Source organism: Pseudophryne corroboree, chromosome 4 (genome assembly GCF_028390025.1).
Source record: "Pseudophryne corroboree isolate aPseCor3 chromosome 4, aPseCor3.hap2, whole genome shotgun sequence".
NCBI lineage: Eukaryota > Metazoa > Chordata > Amphibia > Anura > Myobatrachidae > Pseudophryne > Pseudophryne corroboree.
The window spans coordinates 132,079,669-132,098,099 of NC_086447.1; the positions used below are offsets into that span (position 1 = coordinate 132,079,669).

The 18,431-nt window shown below is 49.2% G+C and overlaps 1 protein-coding gene across 3 annotated transcripts in view; it reads right to left on the reverse strand.

Annotated features, from left to right (window-relative positions):
* The window catches only part of ASAP2 (ArfGAP with SH3 domain, ankyrin repeat and PH domain 2), a 318,205-nt gene that overhangs the window by 144,025 nt on the left and 155,749 nt on the right, over positions 1-18,431 (reverse strand). The gene's annotated exons all lie outside the window — the stretch shown is intronic.

Below are 18,431 nucleotides of genomic sequence, written 5' to 3' on the forward strand. Positions count from 1 at the left end.
AGCACATCTACGATCAGCTCCCTGACATGCGGGGGACACCCAGCACAGGGCTAGTCCGACCCGCATGTCAGGGCCAACCCCCCCACGCAAGTACAAAAGCATCGCCGCAGCATCATCACAGCCTGGGTTGCAGCGGCTGCGTGTGACGTCACGCAGCCGCCACGTCCCACCCCCACAATGACCCGGTCACGCTTTCGTTGCCCGGACCGCGCCCCCTAAACGGCGGCTAAACACCGCCAGAATGCCCCCTCCCGCCCAGCAACCACCTCTGCCTGTCAATCAGGCAGAGACGATCGCAGGGCTAAGACAGCAGTCAGCTGTCTGCCATGCGCCGGCGCACTGCAGCACCGGCGCATGCGCAGTTCAGGCCTTTACGCACAGCACAGATCTGGTTTGAATTAGCCCCAGTGACCGGGAACCCCAATTAGTGCAGAGTGTCGCTTCGCTTGCCATGCTTCGGGGCAAGGTGCCTCCCTCCGTTGCCGCTGCGTTCGGCACAAGTTACCGTCGCAATCATAGTCCATGTGGATCGTGTGAAGTATGAAAAAGTTAAAAAAATGAAGAAAAAAAAATAATTGTGAAAAACCCGAAGTGTGGTAGACCTAGTGGTAGATACCAATTTGTCACAGATTTTAAAAATATGAACTGTCCTTTTTGATTTGATTATACGCATGAAATGAAATGGTAGCACTGCATTTTATTTGAGCAGTTTAATTAAACCCCTCCTGCTTAGAATCCTTATAAACAGACTCAAGACTTACCTGTTAATTCAAGCATTTCACTAACACAATGCAAGGGATCCGTTGAGGATTCCGGTGGTCGAGGTCCCGGCAGTCAAAATACTGATGCCGAAATCCTGGCACATCTCAGAATGCCGGCGCCGGCATACCGACAACATACACATTACTGGCATCGGAATCCTGACCGCTGGAACCCCGAACGCTCTTCCACCGCAGAGGTAAGCCACGGGTGGGACGGCGGGGTTGTGAGGGGCATGGGTGAGGTTAGGTTTAGGCTGTGGGAGAAGTGTTAGGGTTAGGCTGCGGGGGGAGGGTGGTGGGGGGGGTAGGATGCAGGAAGGGGGGGTTAGGTTCTGGTGCCACCGGGGAGGGTTAGTGCTAGGCAGTGGGGGTGGGAGGGTTAGGTTTCGGATGCGGGTAGGGAGCGTTACGGTTATGGGGCCATTGCGGTAAAGGTAAGTATACTTACCTCCCCCCTGCCCAGATTCCAACCATTGGAGTGCCGCGGTCGGTATTCTGACCACAGGCATTTTATACCCAGCGTGATTTTTTTTTCATATTAATTTAAATGTAAAGCACTTTGAGCCCTATTGGGAGAAAAGTGCTATTTAAATCACATTATTATTATTACTACCTATATTGTTAATGGAACATGAGATGCAGTGGGGAATATTACGCACAGTAAAACCAGTCATACACAAGACACCAGCTGATCCTGTAGTTTGGCCCAAGCACTGATGGAAAGGATCACCAAAGAATGTGGACCCACATACAGCTGACCAAATTGGATGGGATTTGGCTGTTCAAGCAGTCGACTCTCTCCGGTCTTACGCAACACCCAAGCATAAATCCCAAAACACTCTTTTTAACACACCTAATAACAATCCTATTCACTTAAATTATTTAATATTATCTATTGCTTGACTACAAAGATGAAGGAACAACTAAAAGAAATTGAGAAACAGAAAATCATCCTCTGGTGCAGTCACCTCTTTATTACAAGGCGTGGCCGGACAGTTGGGGGGACGGGCCGCAGTGGCTGCGTGACGTCACACGCAGCCGCTCCGACCAGGGCAGCGAAGAGGTTCTCCCGGCCAGACGCAGGAGCTGTGCTGGCCAAGAGGTACTCACGAAATGCAAAAGCATCGCCGCTGTGCAGTGCTTTTGCACTTCTGCAGGGGAGCGGGGGCACTGACATGCAGGGCAGACTAGCCCTGTGCTGGGCATCCCCACGCATATCTGAGTGCCTGATCGTAGCTGTGCTAAATTTAGCACAGCTACGATCAACTCGGAGTGACCCCCTCAGTACACTGCATTGTCCCCATTCATTCTGTTATTCTATCTCTGCAGTACAGTGTCTGCAATCCAGTGATGATGCCATGACTGCACGGTATGTTATACTTCCTGTGCGGGTTCACTACGGCTGGCCGGCGGTCGGGCTCCCGGCGACCAGCATCCCGGCGCCGGGAGCCCGACCGCCGGCTTACCGACAGCTTGGCGAGCGCAAATGAGCCCCTTGCGGGCTCGCTGCGCTCGCCACGCTACGGGCACGGTGGCGCGCTACGCGCGCCACACTATTTTATTCTCCCTCTATGGGGGTCGTGGACCCCCACGAGGGAAAATAATTGTCGGTATGCCGGCTGTCGGGCTCCCGGCGCCGGTATACTGAGCGCCGGGAGCCCGACCGCCGGCAAACAGAAGACCACCCTCCTGTGCTGCCCATGTCAGGCCACTTCTACAAATGTTGCAGGGCCACTTTTAGTTCCCAATCCACCCCTGGTCTCAGACACAACTGCAGCAAAAGATGTAAGGAAGGTCGCACCTGCATACAATCAGGTCCTATGAGGAGGGATCCCACCCCCCTCAACAGACCCCACCCCCTCATTAGACCACACCCCCATGAGGGCTGCTTCCATAAATTTCCTGGGCTGGTTTTCCATCCCAATCCACCCTTGATAGTAGGTCCCATAAAGAGGCTTATAGCACTCTATTGTTTTTTTAGTCCCTCCACAGAATGACCCACTCTCCCAGTCATGTCACCCGTTACATTACTTTATATAACAATGTTACTGACCATACACTAGAAACATTAGTATTTAAGTAAAGAAAAATAAAATAAATAGATTGTGAAACAGACCTAAACTTTAGTGCCAACTTAAGGTCCATACACACTTAACGATAAAATGAGCGACGCCGCTCATTTTATCGTCAAGTGTGTATGCCGCCAGCGACGACCGATGCGCGTCCCAGCGGGTCGGCAACGATCGTCGCTGTCGGTAGGGCATGCATGAAGGATGTGGACTGTCGTCCACGACCTTCATGCAGGGCTGGCGGGGGCGTGACGTCACTGAGCGATATGAGCTGTCATATCGCTCAGTGTGTACAGGCGTCCGCCGACCGGCCGGCCCGGGAGGGAGAAACGTTAGACGATGTCGCTCACAGAGCGACATCGTCTAATGTGTATGGGCCTTTAGAGAGTTCATCTAAAGGCCCATACACATTAGACGATGTCGCTCTGTGAGCGACATCGTCTAACGTTTCCCCCTCCCGGGCCGGCTGGTCGGCGGCCGCCTGTACGCACTGAGCGATATGACCGCTCATATCGCCCCCGCCAGCTCTGCATGAAGGTTGTGGACGACAGTCCACATCCTTCATGCATGCCCTACCGACAGCGACGATCGTTGCCGACCCGCGGGGCCGCGCATCGGTCGTCGCTGGCGGCATACACACTTGACGATAAAATGAGCGACGTCGCTCAAGGAGGGGGAAAATGAGCGACGTCGCTAATTTTATCGTTAAGTGTGTATGGACCTTAACTGTGATCTCCCATCAAAGAAGACAATATTAAACAACCTCTCAAGCAAATGTACTTTTCAAAGTCAACATATCAAATCAAAATTCTATATATAAGAAAAATAAAAGTCGCATGTAACATAGAAGGTTATTGGTGTTGCTGGAGTTGGTGCCTGAACAGAGGGGCAGCAGCGGAAGTGTCACCGCCCAGAGGTGAATACTCTGACTGTCACAGTGTCATGGGGCTGTTATATTGCTCTGTGACTGTAAATCACTGACAAGGAACTCTACATTGTGAGCAGCTAAGACTGTAATGTTACTATTCACATACCAGGTAGGGTGTGGTTAAAATGCAACTCGTTTAGACTTAATTAAACAATTTTTCTATTATTCATCTGCAGTATTTACCAAAGGACCATTTGGAAGACATTGTGTAGGATGCCAATCCTTTTATTTCATATATAATACCCACTCCCAAGTCAATAATGTCATGGTCATTCTTCTTATATGATGGGAACCAATGCATTCACGTACAGTCATTCTTTACGCCAACTCATTTTATATAAAAAAACATATTTATTAAGTGAATTAAGTGATATATATTTGCCTATTTTCTAAACATTTTCTGAACAATAATATTAATTTCAATGGGGCAGGGCAGCAAGCTGCGGGAAGTACGGACTTGGTAGGAATGGAATTTGGGCGTTCTTGGCAGTAATAATGGCTGCAGGCTGCTGTTACAGCCACCCTGCAAGTCAAATAGAGGTACCATGGAGTAGCGACGGTGCCCTGCATCCTGGGAGACGTCACTACTCCCCCACCCCTAGTTATAGCCCTGGGATGAATGTTCATGCACTATGGGGGCAGTTTGTCGCAGCGATCGGGTCAGAACTGCGCATGCGCCGCAGTGTGCCAGCGCATAACAGTCGTCGTTGCCTAGCGATCGCCTCTGAGACAGAGGCGGTCGTTGGGCGGGAGGGGGCTGAACAACGGTGTTAAGCCGCCGTTTAGGGGGCGCGGTCCAGCCAACGCAGGCGTGGGTGGACCGTTGAGGGGGAGGGCCGCGTGGCGTCTCACGCAGCTGCTGCGGCCAGCGAAGAACAACTCCCGGCCAGCCACAGGAGCTGCGGTGGCCGGGAGTTACTCCAGAAATACAAAAGCATTGCCTCTGTGCGATGCTTTTGTATTTGCGCGCGCGCTTGGGGGGGGGGGGGGGGGGGGGACGGCACTGACAAGCGGGGCGGACTAGCCCTGTGCTGGGCGTCCCCCCGCATGTCAGGGAAGTGGATCGTAGCTGTGCTAAATTTAGCACAGCTACAATCAACTCGGGATGACCACCTATGACAGAAAATGAGCAAACATAAATTATTTGGCTGATTGATGATCACAACTGCTTAAGTCAAATGTAACAGTAGGACCAAAGAGCGATTATTATGAGACCACACAGTACAGTGCATTTATTCCTCAATCTGTCTCTGAAGTAAAGGCTCACATGAAGTTAGTACACATTGAAATGTATTAAAAATGATCGACTAATTGCAATTTGCCTCTGTATAATATAAAGCAAAATACGTCTGTCTCAGTAGGTATTTAAACATGCTGGACCACTCATCTACAGAAACATAATACTTGCAGAGATCTGCTTACCACAAAGTATAACAGAATAAAGAACCGTATTGTTAAATTAAATAAAAACAAATGTATAGTAAAATGACACATTAGAACAATACTTCTGTCTAGTCTCCCAGAAATTATGTTTTCTACATTGTCTTTCTGTGCATCTATCTTTCAGAAATGTCAAATACCATGTGTACAAATAAAAATGAGTACACATGGAAAACATAAAAGGCTGCACACACAAATAACTAGGCAATATACACAAACAGAATATTCTAAATAGTATTTCTCATGACTATTCCTCTCTGACCAGCATAACTTGAAGGTGAATTGAACATAAAACAAAGGCTATGATTCAAAAAAAATATTTAACATGCTCCAATGTTGCTTGTTGTACAGATTTATCCAGCAGCCATCAGCATATAACTGGTGACCACATGGAGAGATGTGAAAAAGGAGATTTATGGTAGACTTAACATGGTTAAATTTCTTTCTGCGAGGTACGCTGGGTTCCACAGGGAATACATAGGGGGTGTAGAGTTGAATCTTGATCTAGAAGCACCAACAGGCTAAAGCTTTGACTGTTCCCAGGATGCATTGCATGGCCTCCTCTATAACCCCACCTCCAGACACTGGAGCTCAGTTTCGTTAACCAGTCCAATGCAGTAGCAGGTAAAAAGAATGCAGATGTTAGTCACATAGAACCACATTCTCACGACAGGAGAAGGGACCAGCGGCTAATGCCATACAAACCCATAGAAGCTAAGTGCGTCAGGGTGGGCGCCCTGTGGAACCCAGTGTACCTCGCAGAAAGAGATTTAACCATGGTAAGTCTACCATAAATCTCCTTTTCTGCAGCGGGGTACACTGTGTTCCACAGGGAATACATTGGGGATGTCCTAAAGCAGTTCCTCATGGGAGGGGAAGCACCGTAGCGGGCGCAAGAACCCGGTGTACAAAGGAAGCATCCTGGGAGGCGGAAGTATCAAAGGCATAAAACCTGATGAACGTGTTCCCCGAGGACCACGCAGCCGCCTTGCACAATTGTTCAGCGGACGCGCCTCGATGGGCCGCCTAAGAAGGTACAACAGACCGCGTAGAATGGTCTTTGATAGCAGCAGAAGCTGGAAGGCCAGCCTGTGCATAAGCTTGTGCATTCACCATTCTAATCCATCTGGCCAAGGTTTGCTTACTCGCAGGACAGCCACGTTTGTGAAAACCAAAAAGTACGAAAAGGGTATCGGACCTCCTGAGAGAGGAAGTCCTCTCAACATAAATACAGAGAGCACGTACCACATCCAAAGACCTTTCTTTGGAGGACAAACCTCTATAGATAAAGGCCGGAACCACAATCTCTTGGTTAAGATGGAAAGATGACACCGCCTAAGAACTGCCCAGTCACGGTGAAAAATCAGAAAGGGTGGACGACAGGACAAAGCGCCTAAGTACGACACCCTCCTAGCAGAGGCAATAGCTAGTAGAAACAACCTTAAGCGTAAGATATTTAAGGTCCACTCAAGAGGTTCAAATGGAGACTCTTGTAGGGAATTCAAGACAACAGACAGATCCCATGGAGCCACAGGAGGGACATAGGGAGGCTGAATCCGTAAAGCGCCTTGAGTGAAAGTATGAACGTCAGGAATAGACGTAATTTTTCTCTGAAACCACACCGACAAGGCAGAAATATGAACCTTGAGGGAGGCCAAACGAAGGCCTAAATCTAGGCCTTGTAGCAGAAAAGCCAAAAGTCTGGAAGTTCTGAAAATGTATGCATCGTAATTCTTAGCAGCACACCAGGTGAAGTAAGAATTCCAGACCCTGTAATAAATCCGCGCAGAAGCCAGTTTGCGTGCCTTTAGCATAGTTTGGATAACCGCCTTGGAGAATCCTTTGGCCCTCAGGAGTGAAGCTACAAGGGCCACGCTGTCAAAGTCAGTCTGGCCAGGTCAGGGTAGACACAAGGGGCCTGAACGATGAGGTCTGGAAGTAGAAGAGGATGCTCGATCGATAGACCCAGCAGGTCCGAGAACCAATGCCGTCTGGGCCACGCTGGAGCGACTAGAAGTAGTATTCCTCTTTCTTGCTTGAACTTCCGTAGTACCCTGGGCAGAAGTGACACTGGAGGGAATACGTATGGCAGCCGAAAGTTCCATGGAATTGCTAGTGCATCCACGAATGCTACCTGAGGATCCCTTGTCCGTGATACGAAGATCGGAACCTTGTGATTGTGTCGAGAGGCCATCAGGTCTACATCTGGTAGGCCCCACTTGTCCACTAGGAGTTGTAAGACTTCCAGATGAAGACTCCACTCTCCGGCGTGCACGTCCTGACGACTGATGAAATCCGCTTCCCAGTTGAGGACTCCCGGAATGAAAACTACCGATATTGCTGGCAGATGGCATTCCGCCCAACAAAGGATTTTTGACACTTCCATCATTGCCATGCGGCTTCGAGTGCCGCCTTGATGATTTATGTATGCCACTGTGGTGGCGTTGTCGGATTCTACTTGGACAGGCCTGTTCTGTGTCAGAGGCAGGGCAAGAGTCAAAGCATTGAACACTGCCCGCAATTCCAGATGTTTATCGGGAGGATAATTTCCTTCTCGGTCCACCAACCCAGGAGAGAGTGTTGCTGTAGCACTGCCCCCCCCCCCCCCCCCAACCCCGCAGACTGGCGTCCGTTGTCAGTAGGACCCAGTTGGGGATCCAGAAGGGATGGCCCCTGCTCAACTGTTGGTCCTGTAGCCACCAGCTCAGTGACAGACGAACCTCCAGAGTCAAGGAGATCATTTGAGACCTGATCCGATGAGGCAGGCCGTCCCACTTGGAAAGGATTAACCTCTGCAGAGGGCAGGAATGAAATTGAGCGTACTCTACCATGTCGATAGCCGACACCATGAGGCCTAGTACTTGCATCGCCGAGTGTGTCGACACTCTTGGGCGAGAGAGGAAGTATCTGATCCTGTCCTGAAGTTTCAGGACTTTCTCTGGAGACAGAAACAATCTTTGGCTGTATGTGTCCAGCAGTGCCCCCATGTGCACCATGCTCTGAGCAGGGACCAGTGAGGACTTTTTCCAGTTGATGAGCCACCCGTGGGCTTGTAGGAATTGGACAGTCAGTTCCAGATGACTGAGGAGGATATCTTGGGAGTTCGCCAGGATCAGCAAGTCGTCCAGATACGGCAGGATCCTGATTCTCTGACGGCAGAGAAGGGCCGTCATCACGGCCATGACCTTGGTGAAGATCAGAGGGGCCGTGGCCAATCCAAATGGCAGAGACCGGAATTGATAATGTAGGTTGCTAATAGCAAACCGCAGATATTGCTGATGCGATATGGCAATAGGTATATGCAGGTAAGCATCCTGTATGTCCAGGGATATTTATTATTAGCAGTTTCTTATATAGCGCAGCATATTCCGTTGCGCTTTACAATTAGAACAACAGTTAAAGAACAAAACTGGGCAAAGACAGATAGACATAGAGGTAGAAAGGCCCAGTTCGCAAGCTTACAATCTATAGGGAAATAGGCACTGATACACAAGGATACATGCTACCTGATACATAATGGTCCCCCAGATTGCTAGGTTCTTAATTGGTTGTATGATATGATCACCCAGCAATGTTGGAAGACAAAATGTGAGGTTATGTGGACTGTACAGAAAGGATGTAACTGGATAGGGAAGCATTGAAGGTTATGTGGGTGGGTCTGGAATTTGGTAGGCTTGTCTGAAGAGATGAGTTTTCAGGGAACGTTTAAAGGTTTGGAGACTAGAGGAGAGTCTTATTGTGCGTGGGAGGGCATTCCACAGAGTGGGTGGAAAGCCCGGGTAAAAGTCCTGTAATTTTGAGTGGGAACAGGTAATACATGTGGATGAGAGACGTAGATCTTGTGCAGAGCGGAGAGGTCTGGTAGGGAGATATTTTGAGATGAGTGAGGAGATGTATGATGGTGCAGTTTGGTTAATAGCCTTGTATGTAAGTAAAAGTATTTTATATTTAACACGGTAGAATACCGGTAACCAATGGAGGGACTGACAGAGCGGTTCAGCAGACGAAGAACGTCTGGTGAGGAAGATTAGCCTTGCAGCTGCATTTAAAATGGATTGTAGTGGTGAGAGCCTATATTTGGGAAGACCAGTAAGGAGACTATTACAATAATCAATGTGGGAGATGATGAGTGCATGGATTAGAGTTTTTGCAGTGTCTTGTGTAAGATAAGGGCGTATTTTGGATATGTTTTTAAGGTGCATGTAACATGATTTAGAGACAGATTGAATGTGTGGAACAAAGGACAGTTCAGAGTCAAGGGTGACACCTTGGCAGCGAGCTTGTGGGGTAGGGTGGATAGTTGCATTGTCAACAGTTATGGAGATATCAGGATGGTAACTACTCTTGGCTGGTGGGAAAATAATTAATTCTGTTTTGGAAATGTTGAGTTTGAGGTGGCGAGATGATATCCAAGATGAAATGGCAGACAGGCATCCAGTGACACGAGCCAATACAGATGGTGATAAATCTGGGGAGGATAGGTAGATTTGAGTATCATCAGCGTACAAATGATACTGAAATCCGAAAGAGCTGATTAGTTTACCAAGAGAGGAGGTATAGATTGAGAACAGCAGAGGACCTAAGACTGAGCCTTGCGGTACTCCAACTGATAGAGGTAGAGAAGAGGAGGTAGAATCAGAGAAGTGAACACTGAAAGAGCGATTAGATAGGTAGGATGAGAACCAAGTAAGGGCTGTGTCCTGAAGACCTAGGGATTGTAGTGTTTGTATTAGAAGAGAGTGGTCAACAGTGTCAAAAGCAGCAGAGATATCTAGAAGAATAAGTAGTGTGTAATGGCCTTTTGATCTAGCAGTGACTAGATGGGATACCATATAGTCTCCGGGTTCCATGGCCAGTACAATAGAGCGCAGAGTTTCCATACGGAATTTAGATACTCACAAATTTGTTAAATGATTTGAGGCCGAGTATAGGCCAGAAGGACCCATTGGGTTTCGGGACTAGAAACAGGGTCAAATAGTATCCCCTGCCTCCCCGGGGCAGAGGTATTGGCACTACCACACCTGTGTCCAAGAGAGATCGCACAACCAGGTGTAGAGCTTGCGCTTTTAACGGATCTGTAAGGATAATGGTCGAGCAGAACTGGCGAGGGAGACGTCTCTTGAAAGAGACTGCATACCCGTGAGAGACAACTTCCCGCACCCAGGCATCCGAGTGGTCTTTAACCAGGCCTGGGTGAACTGCAGAAGTCGGCCTCCCACCCTGGCAGGCTGACGGGCAGCCCAAGATTGTTTAGGTTTGGGTATATCTGACCCTTTGCTTTCCCTGGAGGTCGAAAGGAACAAAAAATGGTACTCTTTGCCTTCGGTGCAGAAGGATTAGTACTTGGGAGAAACGCAGTCTTAGCAGTCGCCAAGTCAGTCACAATCTTATTCAGATCCTCCCCAAATAGGATGTCTCCCTTAAAAGGGAGCACCTCCAAGGTCTTTTTAGAGTCTAGGTCCACCTTCCAGGACCTCAACCACAGAATTCGGCGAGCCAGTATAGACGTAGTAGACGCCTTGACCGCCATCACACCTGCCTCAGAGGACGCCTCCTGAATATAGTGGGAGGCGGTAGTACTATCAGACAGATGTTGTCTAGCAGTGTCAGAAATATCCTGAGGCAGCTCGTCCTCTAATGCCTGAACCCATGCTTCAATTCCTTTTGCAGCCCAGGAGGCTGCTATAGTGGGTCTATGTACAGCACCAGTAAGGGAGTAAATAGACTTCAGGCATCCGTTCACACGCTTATCAGTCGGTTCCTTCAGTGAGGGGACAGTAGTGACAGGCAGAGTAGATGACACCACAAGACTGGCGACATGCGAGTCCACCGGCGGTGGATTTTCCCACTTGTTACTCAACTCCGCAGGGATAGGATAATGAGCTAGTATCTTTTTAGACAGGGAGAATTTCTTTCCTGGAGAAGACCAGGATTCCTGACGTATGTCGATTAAATGGTCAGAATGTGGTAAGACTACTTTAGTAACCTTCTGACGTTTGAACTTATCAGGTTTCTCAGACGCAGTAGTGGGATCTACCTCATTATCAATTTGAAGAATCAGCTTAATAGCCTCCACTAGGTCAGGAACATCAACCTGAGTTGTAGGTTCCTCGTCAGAAGCAACTGTATCAGTGTCTGACGGATCAGCATATTCCCCATCCTCATCAGAAGAATTATCTGAAATATTAGTGGATTGTGAGGAGGAAGCGACCCGCTTAGATGACCCAAAAGATTGATTTAATTGTTGCCCAGGGCGGATTAACTACAGGGACAATATGTGGCTGCAATAGCACAGGAGGTCCCACAGGGGGCGTAGGACGTGTCACAAGCGTATTCAGCATACTTGAGAACGCTGCCCAAGGTGGTTCCTGATTGGCCACAGGGGATACGGGCTGACTGGGAGATGTATGGCACCCAGTACACAAACCATCAGTTAAAACTTCCCCCTCAGGTAAATCCTTGGTGCAAGCACTGCATGATGCAGAAGCGTTCGCGGATTTCACGCCATGTGTGACATACATTATAGGGAATGTAGCCTTAGAGCAGTGATGGCTAACCTTGACACTCCAGCTGTTGTTAAACTACATATCCCAGCATGCCCTGCTTCAGTTTTGTTATTTGGCCATGCTAAAACTGATGCAGGGCATGCTGGGATGTGTAGTTCAACAACAGCTGGAGTGTCAAGGTTAGCCATCACTGCATTAGAGCGTAACAGTACAATATAGCCAGACAAATACAATACCTGCAAATAACCCCCTGATTTATGTGACAGTAAATACAGGACACAGAGAATTAAAGCAGTATGAGCAGTGGCGGAAGTCTGGGAGGCAATGGAGTCGGATGCCGCCGGGCTCCAGCAATGAAGGGGGCACCTTCTCCATTGCCTCCGACAGTATGGTTGTCCGCTTGTGGCTCCCGTCTCCTGAATGACACCCCGGCTCCCGCCCCCTGAGAAGTGTGGCTGCCCGGCTCCAGGATGATACCGCTCTTCAGCTCTCAGCGTCTCAGCTCTTCAGCGTCTCTTGAGCTCCCGCCCGATAGCGCAGCTACCCAGCTCCGGCTTCAGCCTGAGAACATCACGGCTGGCCGGCTTCCACCTCACAGTGCCGCTACCCGGCTCCGGCTCTGGCTCCTGCACCACCACAGCACAGCTTCCCGGCTTCAGCTCCTGCCGCACAACGGCGCTGCCTGGATTCAGCTTCTGCCCCACAATGCCGCTGCCCAGCTCCTGCATGCTGACACTGAGGCAGGTGAGATGCGATATCTGATGGAGGAAAGTGTCAGGGTGGGGGACAGTGTGTGTGTCAATGCGGCTGTGTGTGTGTGTATTTGTATAGATGTGTATGTGACTGTGAGTAGGTAGATATGTGTCTGTATATATGTGGCTGTGTGTGTATAAGTGGTATAACGTGTGTGTATATGTGGTTGGGTGTGTGTTTGTATATATGTGAGTGCGTGTATATGTGACTGTGAGTGTATACCTAGACAGAGGCGCGGGTGGGGGGGGGGGGGGGGGGGGAGGAGGGCAATATAAACTTTTTCGCCTCCGGGCGTCTTATAATAACTTACGCCTCTGAGTATGAGGTGACTGAAATACACTGTAAAAAAAAACCAAAATAACAGTATATACTGTGTAGCACTATATATATATATATATATATATATATATATATATATATATATATATATATGAGACCCTGACGCACCTAGCCCCCCAGGGTACAGAATATAGTTATAGCAATAAGTGTGATACACGAGAATTAAATCACACAGCAGCTACAGGCACACTCAGTCACAGGTACAATGCAGAAGTTATTTCAGATAAACAATAAAACTGCAAGTAAAACTACATATACATATGTATATAGAGATATAACAATGCACAGTAGATACTGGATGTATAGCTAAGAATACTTGTACTAAATATTCAGGTAGAAGTACACTTGTTCTTAACTAACACTGTCTAAAATGACATGTAGAATACTTAAGTGATTGTAAATTCACAGCACTGACAAGGCAGGCGAATTTAAAGAGGAGACAGTGCCCTGCAGTCTCTGAGATCAGCCGCAGCTATTTGTGTAAAGATGGTGCCAAAATCTCTGTCAGAGAGTGAGGGAGAGTGAAATGCAGCTCCAGGGCAGGAACACCAGCAGTATGTGGCGTCCGGAGCTGGGGGAGGGGCTACAGGTCTGCGCCTTACCTCACCACCGGGTACTATGGAGCCTATGTAAAACGTTTTCCACGCCCTGGTGGATATAGTGGGGTCCCTGTGCAGTACAGTGTCCATGCCAGCGGCACGGTCCGTCTCCTAGGACCGCGACCGGACCGCGATTTACCGGCGGATCCCACCTGGGGGACCCTCTTACCTCCTCCCTGATGTGTAGCCACGCGATCCTGGAGAGCGTCAGCGGTGGTGTGCCTGCGGACCGGTGCGCCTCCGCTGCAAGTACCCGGGAACCGGCCGAGGGAGTATGCAGCGCTGCTGGGGAGGTGATGGAACCACAGCACAGCATGTCATACTGACATAGAAAGTGCTGAGGCCCTTGAAGTGTCTAAAAAGCTCTTTTCAGGGCAAGCGCAGTTCCCCCTGTTAAGTGACCTGCTAAGTCTCACAAACGCTTAAGTTTTTCAGTACGGCTTTATCTATAGGTCTTGACATGCAGTACATAAAATTCTATCCTAAACTGGTGATCCGGTCTGAAGATCGACAGTGTCTAGGTCGACAATGTTTAGGTCGACAGTCATTAGGTCGACAGGGTCAGAAGATCGACATGTTCTAGGTCGACAGGATGTTTTAAAAAAAAAATTTTTTTACTTTTTCATACTTAACTATCCACGTGGACTATGATTAGAACGGTAATCTGCCCGAAGCATGGCGAGCGAAGCGAGCCATGTGAGGGGACACGGTGCACTAATTGGGGTTCCTGGTCACTCTACGAAGAAAATGACACCAAAAAAACATAAAAAACTCATGTCGACCTTTTGACCTGTCAACCTTCTGACCCTGTCGACCTAAACATTGTCGACCTAGACACTGTCGATCTAATGATCCACATCCCTAAACTGATCAGCCTTAAAAATAAGAATTTACTCACCGGTAATTCTATTTCTCGTAGTCCGTAGTGGATGCTGGGAACTCCGTAAGGACCATGTGGAATAGACGGGATCCGCAGGAGACTGGGCACTCTAAAAGAAAGATTAGGTACTATCTGGTGTGCACTGGCTCCTCCCTCTATGCCCCTCCTCCAGACCTCAGTTAAGGAAACTGTGCCCGGAAGAGCTGACACAACAAGGAAAGGATTTGGAATCCAGGGTAAGACTCATACCAGCCACACCAATCACACCGTACAACTCATGATAACCATACCCAGTTAACAGTATGAACAACAACTGAGCCTCAGTAACAGATGGCTCATAACAATAACCCTTTAGTTAAGCAATAACTATATACATGTATTGCAGAGAGTCCGCACTTGGGACGGGCGCCCAGCATCCACTACGGACTACGAGAAATAGAATTACCGGTGAGTAAATTCTTATTTTCTCTGACGTCCTAGTGGATGCTGGGAACTCCGTAAGGACCATGGGGATTATACCAAAGCTCCCAAACGGGCGGGAGAGTGCGGATGACTCTGCAGCACCGAATGAGCAAAGGCAAGGTCCTCCTCAGCCAGGGTATCAAACTTGTAGAACTTAGCAAATGTGTTTGAACCCGACCAAGTAGGAGCTCGGCAAAGCTGTAAATCCGAGACCCCTCGGGCAGCCGCCCAAGAAGAGCCCACCTTCCTTGTGGAATGGGCTTTCACTGATTTAGGATGCGGCAATCCTGCCGCAGAATGATCTTGCTGAATCGTGTTACAGATCCAGCGCGCAATAGTTTGCTTTGAAGCAGGAGCACCCAGCTTGTTGGGTGCATGCAGGATAAACAGCGAGTCAGTTTTCCTGACTCCAGCCATCCTGGCTACATAGATTTTCAAAGCCCTGACTACATCTAGTAACTTAGAGTCCTCCAAGTCCCGAGTAGCCGCAGGCACCACAATAGGTTGGTTCAAATGAAACGCTGATACCACCTTAGGGAGAAATTGGGGACGGGTCCTCAATTCTGCCCTGTCCATATGGAAGATCAGATAAGGGCTTTTACAAGACAAAGCCGCCAATTCTGACACACGCCTAGCCGAAGCTAAGGCCAATAGCATGACCACTTTCCACGTGAGATACTTTAGCTCCACGGTCTTAAGTGGCTCAAACCAGTGGGATTTCAGGAAACCCAACACAACGTTAAGATCCCAAGGTGCCACTGGAGGCACAAAAGGGGGCTGAATATGCAGCACTCCCTTAACAAACGTCTGAACTTCAGGCAGTGAAGCCAGTTCTTTTTGAAAGAAAATAGATAGGGCCGAAATCTGGACCTTTATGGATCCTAATTTTAGGCCCATAGTCACTCCTGACTGTAGGAAGTGCAGGAATCGACCCAGCTCGAATTCCTCTGTAGGGGCCTTCCTGGCCTCACACCAAGCAACATATTTTCGCCATATACGGTGATAATGTTGTGCTGTCACGTCTTTCCTAGCCTTTATCAGCGTAGGAATCACTTCATCTGGAATGCCCTTTTCCGTTAGGATCCGGCGTTCAACCGCCATGCCGTCAAACGCAGCCGCGGTAAGTCTTGGAACAGACAGGGCCCCTGCTGTAACAGGTCCTGTCTGAGAGGCAGAGGCCATGGTTCCTCTGAGATCATTTCTTGTAGTTCTGGGTACCAAGTTCTTCTTGGCCAATCCGGAACGATGAGTATAGTTCTTACTCCTCTCTTTCTTACTATCCTCAGTACCTTGGGTATGAGAGGAAGAGGAGGGAACACATAAACCGACTGGTACACCCACGGTGTCACTAGTGCGTCCACAGCTATCGCCTGAGGGTCCCTTGACCTGGCGCAATATTTTTTTAGCTTTTTGTTGAGGCGGGACACCATCATGTCCACCTGTGGCCGTTCCCAACGGTTTACAATCTGCGTGAAGACTTCTGGATGAAGTCCCCACTCTCCCGGGTGTAGGTCGTGCCTGCTGAGGAAGTCTGCTTCCCAGTTGTCCACTCCCGGAATGAACACTGCTGACAGTGCTAGCACGTGATTTTCCGCCCATCGGAGAATCCTTGTGGCTTCTGCCATCGCCATCCTGCTTCTTGTGCCACCCTGTCGGTTTACATGGGCGACCGCCGTGATGTTGTCTGATTGAATCAGCACTGGTTGGTTCTGAAGCAGGGGCTCTGCTTGACTCAGGGCGTTGTAAATGGCCCTTAGTTCCAGTATATTTATGTGTAGTGAAGTCTCCTGACTTGACCACAGTCCCTGGAAGTTCCTTCCCTGAGTGACTGCCCCCCATCCTCGGAGGCTTGCGTCCGTGGTCACCAGGACCCAGTCCTGTATGCCGAATCTGCGGCCCTCGAGAAGATGAGCACTCTGCAGCCACCACAGCAGAGACACCCTGGCCCTTGGGGACAGGGTGATCAGCCGATGCATCTGAAGATGCGATCCGGACCATTTGTCTAACAGATCCCACTGAAAGATCCTTGCATGGAACCTGCCGAAGGGAATTGCTTCGTAAGAAGCCACCATCTTTCCCAGGACTCGCGTGCAGTGATGCACCGATACCTGTTTTGGTTTCAGGAGGTCCCTGACCAGAGATGACAATTCCTGGGCCTTCTCCACTGGGAGAAACACCTTCTTCTGTTCTGTGTCCAGAATCATGCCCAGGAAGAGCAGACGCGTCGCAGGAATCAGCTGCGACTTTGGGATATTCAGAATCCAGCCGTGCTGTAACAACACTTCCCGAGAAAGTGCTACGCTGACTAACAACTGCTCTCTGGACCTCGCCTTTATAAGGAGATCGTCCAAGTACGGGATAATTATAACTCCCTTCTTCCGAAGGAGTATCATCATTTCGGCCATTACCTTGGTAAATACTCTCGGTGCCGTGGACAGACCAAACGGCAACGTCTGGAATTGGTAATGACAATCCTGTACCACAAACCTGAGGTAATCCTGGTGAGGTGGGTAAACGGGGACATGCAAGTAAGCATCCTTGATGTCCAGCGACACCATAAAATCCCCCTCTTCCAGGCTTGCAATAACCGCCCTGAGCGATTCCATTTTGAACTTGAACTTCCTTATATAAGTGTTCAAGGATTTTAAATTTAGAATGGGTCTCACCGAACCGTCTGGTTTCGGTACCACAAACATTGTGGAATAGTAACCCCATCCCTGTTGAAGGAGGGGAACCTTGATTATCACCTGCTGGAGGTACAGCTTGTGAATTGCCGCCAGTACTACCTCCCTTTCCCTGGGAGCAGCTGGCAAGGCTGATTTGAGGTAACGGCGAGGGGGAGTCGCCTCGAACTCCAGCTTGTATCCCTGATATACAATTTGAACAGCCCAGAGATCCACTTGTGAGCGAACCCACTGGTTGCTGAAGTTTCGGAGACGCGCCCCCCACCGCACCCGGCCTGTGGAGCCCCAGCGTCATGCGGTGGACTTAGAGGAAGCGGGGGAGGATTTTTGTTCCTGGGAACTGGCTGCCTGGTGCAGCTTCTTTCCTCTAACCCTGCCTCTGGGCAGAAAGGATGCGCCTCTGATCCGCTTGCCTTTCTGAGGCCGAAAGGACTGTACATGATAATACGGTGCTTTCTTAGGCTGTGAGGGAACCTGAGGTAAAAAAGTTGACTTCCCGGCTGTTGCCGTTGATATGAGGTCCGAGAGACCGTCCCCAAACAATTCCACACCCTTATAAGGCAAAACCTCCATGTGTCTTTTAGAATCAGCATCACCTGTCCACTGCCGAGTCCATAATACTCTCCTGGCAGAAATGGACATTGCATTAATTCTAGATGCCAGCAGGCAAATGTCCCTCTGTGCATCCCGCATATATAAGACGACGTCTTTTATATGTTCTATGGTTAGCAAAATAGTATCCCTGTCGAGGGAATCAATGTTGTCTGACAGGGTATCAGACCATGCGGCTGCAGCACTACACATCCATGCTGAAGCAATAGCAGGTCTCAGTATAGTACCTGAGTCTGTATACACAGACTTCAGGATAGCTTCCTGCTCTCTATCCGCAGGCTCCTTTAAGGCGGCCGTATCCTGAGACGGCAGTGCCACCTTTTTTGATAAGCGTGTGAGCGCTTTGTCCACCCCAGGGGATGTTTCCCAACGTAACCTATCCGTTGGCGGGAAAGGGT